The following is a 6,000-nucleotide window of genomic DNA, read 5'->3' as shown; positions in this document are numbered from 1 at the left end:
ATGGCTCTTTTACTTGCTTGCATTCTCTAATGAGCTTTTCAAATCAACCATCTCTAACGTCGTGGCTTATACTTGCACTGAATCAAATTTCTATTGAGATGGTTTGTCATTAAGATATACAACTACTCACAGGAGCTAGCATGTAGTTGGATAAAATATACTTTAATTTGATATCACAAATGGTTTGTCTTTGATGCATTGCCTACTCCATTGGTCATGTGCACATAGATTCTCGATTTAGACACTGTATAAATGCTCATCCGGTGTATATTCATTGATTAAGGCAGCACCAATTTACTATGTAGATATGTTGATTCATGCAACATGAGCGCAGATTTTTCAATTTAGGAAGCACACCAACAAACAACAGATTCACTAGTTTAAATGATATTATTGCATATTTTTTGGTTTAGGTAGTAGATTTCATTGGTGTTGATTCACCAACTTAGGCAACACCAATCACAAAATCATGCTATAGTGGTTGGCCATCACTATCCCTAGTATGATTTTGGAGTTGCATCTGATTTGGTTTATGATGATTAGTTTTCGATAGTGTTTTTGAAATTGGACTTGAAATTTATGAGAATTGATATTGAAAGAAGATTGTGACCAATGATATCCTAATCCATTAGGATATGGCATATACTGCATATTTTTGTGGTATGAGACAATAGAATATGCAGTATGTGGATGACAAAAGGCATAAGAAAATTAATTCGTTTGAATAGACAAATTTTTGTTTTTGTACATGATATTTCTAATGCACATAATTTTAACCATTATTTTTTGCAAGTATAATTTGCAAATTCTTACCTTAGCAATGGAGGACAGTTGCTTCCTAATGGAGAGGTATGTAATGGAATTTACATATAACTATGTATTGCAGCTAGCAGGTTGCAAAAAGAATAAGTGAGCTATGAACTATGCAAAAGGATAGTAGGTTTATGGGCATTTCCTTTATTAAAGTGCTTGTAATGAGCTATGGTCACTTCATCTCTGGGTGGGTAGTTTGTAATCATTTTTTAGAATTCAAGAAATATACAAGTAAATACGTGCAAGAGAAAAATGATCACTCTTGCATAGGGGGAGATTATACCCAGTGTTTGTTTTCATCTTCTCTTCTCTCACCTCTCCTCCCTCGATGCCTGTGTAGCACTCTGCTCAAAGTGGTGCAAAAGCATGTTCTCTTCTCTCTTTCTCTCTCTCTCACTCTTTGTCTCTCTCATATCAGTCTTGCTATGGACTTCGTGTGCACACAGTCTTTTAGGTATGTGGATCTATTGATTTTATCGTCTATCACGTGCTATTTTTGTATCTCATCTGTAGCATTACTTTGTTGATAAAAGTAGAGTCCAAGTCTTGGTACAATTCTCTTTTCCAAGCAACTAAAGAGAATTGGAATGAGCTTAAGGCATAATGCTTGAAGCGCTTTGGAGGAGGCACTACCTCTGAAAACTATGGCAAAAATTGAGGGAGTTGGAGCAGGGGGTCTGCTAGAGTATGCCACTTATGAATCCAAGTTTATGGATCTATGGGAGAAATGGGTTGCCTCACTAGAGGAAGGTAAAGGAGTGCTTGATTTCTCAAGAAGGATTGTTTTATTACTGACATGTGGTCACCACTTAAGGAGAAGGTGAAGGGGAGATTCCCTACAACATACGACTTGGTAGTGGAGATCCCATGCCTTAATGACAAGAAGATCACAAGAGGCATCATAAGAGTAGCAAGACCTTTTGAGCTGCATCACTACTCAACAAGAGAATCTATCTATATAGTTGGTGCAGCAAGCACAAGAACGCAACCATAATCCAAAGCAAGGAAGAGGACAGAGAAGGCAAAACAAAGATTATTATTTCTAAAATTTTCAATAATATGGTCAAGATATGAATTATTATCCACACACTAGGAGGCAAAAATTTAATACGGAAGCAAGGCAAAATCAACTCTCACCATCAAGAGCAAGGCCACTACCACCTAGACAACCACCAAAGGTATCACCCATCCACATCCTACAACCATACCACCACCATCATAGACAATAATTCCACACTTACCCCCACCACAAGCTAGCAACCAAGCAGTGAGTGTCATCAATCTTGACGGTAAGGGCAAGATGAAAGTGAAGGAACACATAAAGAAGTGACAAAAGGGAATACCGAGGTAGAAAAGGTAGACACCATGTGATTAAAGTGTGAGAGGCATGGTGAAGCTTCCCAAAAGGAATAAAATAGGAAGACCAAGGGAGATTCTAACAAAAGACTAACATAAAATTGACATTGTAGATTTTTCTCTAGGTGAATTTTCTATGCTGTATGATTTGGTTCAAGATATCTCACCGTAGGTCCCAAAAATTACCTCACCCTGTTGCTCCACCTTACACCTAGGGTGAGGAGGTAGTGGACAAAGATGGTCAGCACAAGACAACCAAAGACAAAGATAGCTCGGATTATCTCTAGCAGGAATCTAGACCACATACTAACCTGTGATGGATGCCCGCTTCAAAGGGCAACACATTTCCAATATCTACACAATCAAGCATCGACTCTTGCATAATCACTCATAAAAGGTTTACAATTGCAGGTCGGTGCACTCTAAAGTTCTATGTTTGCAATTCATGGTCCACACTAAAGCAAAGATCATCCTAAAGAGCATATGTGTTTTTCTTTTCAAGTTTTTATTCCTTCAAACTTGCTTTGCAATTGCGATAGCTTCATGGAAGTGACGACCATGTTGTTTGAACATAAAACTCTCATCGCTTCCATGGAAATATCCCTTGGATGGCAAATGGTGCAAAGAAAACAAATGGGATTCATCCATGACGGGGTAAACTTGAAACTTACATCGAAAAAAAAGCTTAAGAGACTCGTTGTATTTCTCAAGGTCTTGTTTGAGTAGACATTAAAAGAAAATAGGAACTAAGGGATTATAGCTCAATGAACCTAATGCAAATTTCAGATTAAAAATTTACCAAGAAGATTTGACGTAGATAGCCCTAGCATAACATAGAAGTTTTCAATGTGAACTTTGTTTTACATGTTTGGAAAGGCCAGCATAAGTGTTTACCTATTGGATGCAATGGGGGATGGTCCTTTTTGGCTAGGATTGATAACCGTTGGTCTAAGTTTTGAGCTCGGGTTCATTCAATGTCCTAGAAATGGGATCCGGGATGGGAGTGAGTCCCGACCGGGTGGTGAGACCAGCGGATGCGTCTCGAAATTGGTCTAGTATGGGTAGACCTGATATCAACAAAAAAGGAGAAAGGAAAAGGGATTCATGAAGGGATCAGATAAGGCAGGAGTATGTGATTTAATTAAGGAACTCTTCTTATTTTTTGGTAAAGAGGAACCTTGGAAAGGCTAGGAACCTAAATGGGCTATCTCACAATTGTCCTCATTAGTCGATCTTTGCTCTACTTCTCAAAATATCTATTTAAAAGGAAATTAAGGTAGATTACTTGTAACCCTTTCCAAAACAATGTAAAGAAAAATAAGAATTAGAATCTATGGAAAGTCGCCGCCTCCACGCATGGTCGAGGAAACAGGATACCTGAGTCCTGGGATGAGGATAGGGATATGCCTGGAGAAGTATAATTTGTGATTGCTTAAAAGATAACTAGATAACTTTAATAATACTGAAGGAAAAAGTAAAATATTCTAAAAAGGAAAAAGGTGGAAACGACCTTATAAATGCACACTTACAAGGGTATGCAACAAATTGCATGCTTCTTGAAATGTATTCTCGGTTCAACATGGTTGAAATACTTTTTTCCTAGTATCATAGTACTACCTTGAAAGGGTGCATTTACCAAATGGTTCGGTGGGAGGGTGGATTCCAGAGGGTTAAGTTGTTGGCTAGAAATTTGAACCCAATTTTACATTGTCATTAAGTTAAGTCAATAATGGGGAAAAGGGATTCTGACCTACGGAGTGGGGATCAAACTTGGGAAAGAGAGAGTTGTATATTATTAAAGGCACTCATCTTAGGGGAATGCACTAATGGATGCATTGGGTCATAACGGAGGGAAAAGCGGTGACCTTGAACCAAGGTTGAAATTAGAGGACTCTCACCAGCTGACCCTGAAAGGTAGAGTTCAAATCTATTCTGATACTTTTGTTTTGAAAGTTGAATCAATAAGAGAAAGATATTTTGGGGATAAGGGCTCCATATGAGAAAAAGTGAATATTATCATCATCTTGAGTTGGCACTGAAGATCAAGAGGAGTCATGTCTTGGTGTTGATCTCAAGCGGAAGGGATGTCAGGAATCGTGGTGTACCCATTTGAAGGTCGTGTACCCGTGATCCTTGACATGGCCCTCGCAAGGGCTATGATACCACTTGTGAGGGCCATGTCAAGGACCACCAACTGCACCACCTTTAAATGAGTACACCACGATTCCTGACATCCCTCCCGCTTGAGATCGACACCAAGATAGGACTCCTCCTGCTCTTTGATGCCAACTCAAGGGGGTGATAACATTCAATTTTTCTCATATGGAACCCTTAACCTCGAAATATCTCTCTCTTATCGATTCAACTTTCAAAACAAAGCCATCAGACTAAATTTGAGCTCTACCTTCCAAGGTCAATGGGTGAGAGGCCTCTAATTCACCCTTGTTTCAAGGTCATCGACGCTTTTCTTTTAGGTTATGATCGAGCACATTCGTCTGTGCATTTCCCTAGGATGAGTGTATTTACTAACTAGACGAGTCTCTCTTTCCCGAGTCTGATCCCCACTCTATAGATCAAAATCCCTTTTCCCCAGTCTTAACTTAACTTAATGACAATGTAAACTTGGGTTCAAATTTCTAGCCAACAACTTAATCCTCTGGAATCCACCCTCCCACCGAACCATTTGGTAAATACACCCTTTTAAGGTAGTTCTATGATACTAGGAAAAAAGTATTTCAAACATGTGGAACCAAGAATACATTTCAATTATTTGAAAGCAGCATGCAAACTGCTGCATATCCTTGTAAGTGTGCATTTATCAGGTCGTTCCCCTTTTTTTCTTTTTAGAATGTTTTACTTTCTTTTCCTTTAGTATTATTAAAGTTATCTAGTTATCTTTCAAGCAATCACAAATACTTCTCCAGGCATATCTCTATCCTTGTCCTCGGACTCGGGTATCATGTCTCCTCCGCCACGTATGGAGGTGGTGCCTTTACACAGATTTCAATTCTTATTTTTCTTTACATGCATTGTTTTAGAAAGGCTTACAAGTAATCTACCTTAAGTTCCTTTTAAATAAATATTCCAAGAAGCAGAGCAAAGTTCTCGCTACTGAGGACAATTGCGAGATATCCCATTTAGGTTCCTAGCCTTTCCAAGGTTCCTTTTTACCAAACAATTAGTAGAGTTCCTTAATCAAATCACATCCTCCTCCCTTATTTGATCCCTTCATGGATTCATTTTCCTTCCTCCTTTCCCATCGACATCAAGCGTACCCGGACTAGGCCGATTTCTAGACGCATTCGCGGGTCTCACCACTTGGCTAGGACTCACTCTCATCCAATCCTATTTCTAGGACATTGGATGAACTCAAGCTCAAAACATAGACCAACGGTTATCAATCCTAGTAAAAAAGGACCATCCCCCATTGCATCCCATAGGTAAACACCTGTACCGGACTTTTTCCAAACATGTAAGACAAAGTTCACACTTAAAACTTCTACGTTATGCTAGGGCTATCCACATCAAATTTTCTCGATAAAGTTTTAATCCTACTTGAAATTTGCATTAGGTTCCTTGAGTTATAATGCCTCGGTTTTCTTTTAATGTCTACTCAAACAAAATCTTAAGAAATACAACAAGTCTCTTGGGAGTTTAAGATTTTATCTTGACGTAAGTTTCAAGTTAACCCCGTCTTGGGCGAATCACATTTGTTTTCTTTGCACCATTTGCCATCCATGGGGCATCTCCATGGAAGAAATGAGAGTTTTATGTTCAAGCAACATGGTTGTCGCTTCTATGAAGCTATCCCCTTACTCCCCCCATATTGCT

Source organism: Adiantum capillus-veneris, chromosome 30 (assembly GCF_014529385.1).
Source record: "Adiantum capillus-veneris isolate H3 chromosome 30, ASM1452938v2, whole genome shotgun sequence".
NCBI lineage: Eukaryota > Viridiplantae > Streptophyta > Polypodiopsida > Polypodiales > Pteridaceae > Adiantum > Adiantum capillus-veneris.
The sequence above is the reverse complement of the archived record's forward strand: the minus strand, read 5'-3'. Positions refer to the sequence as shown.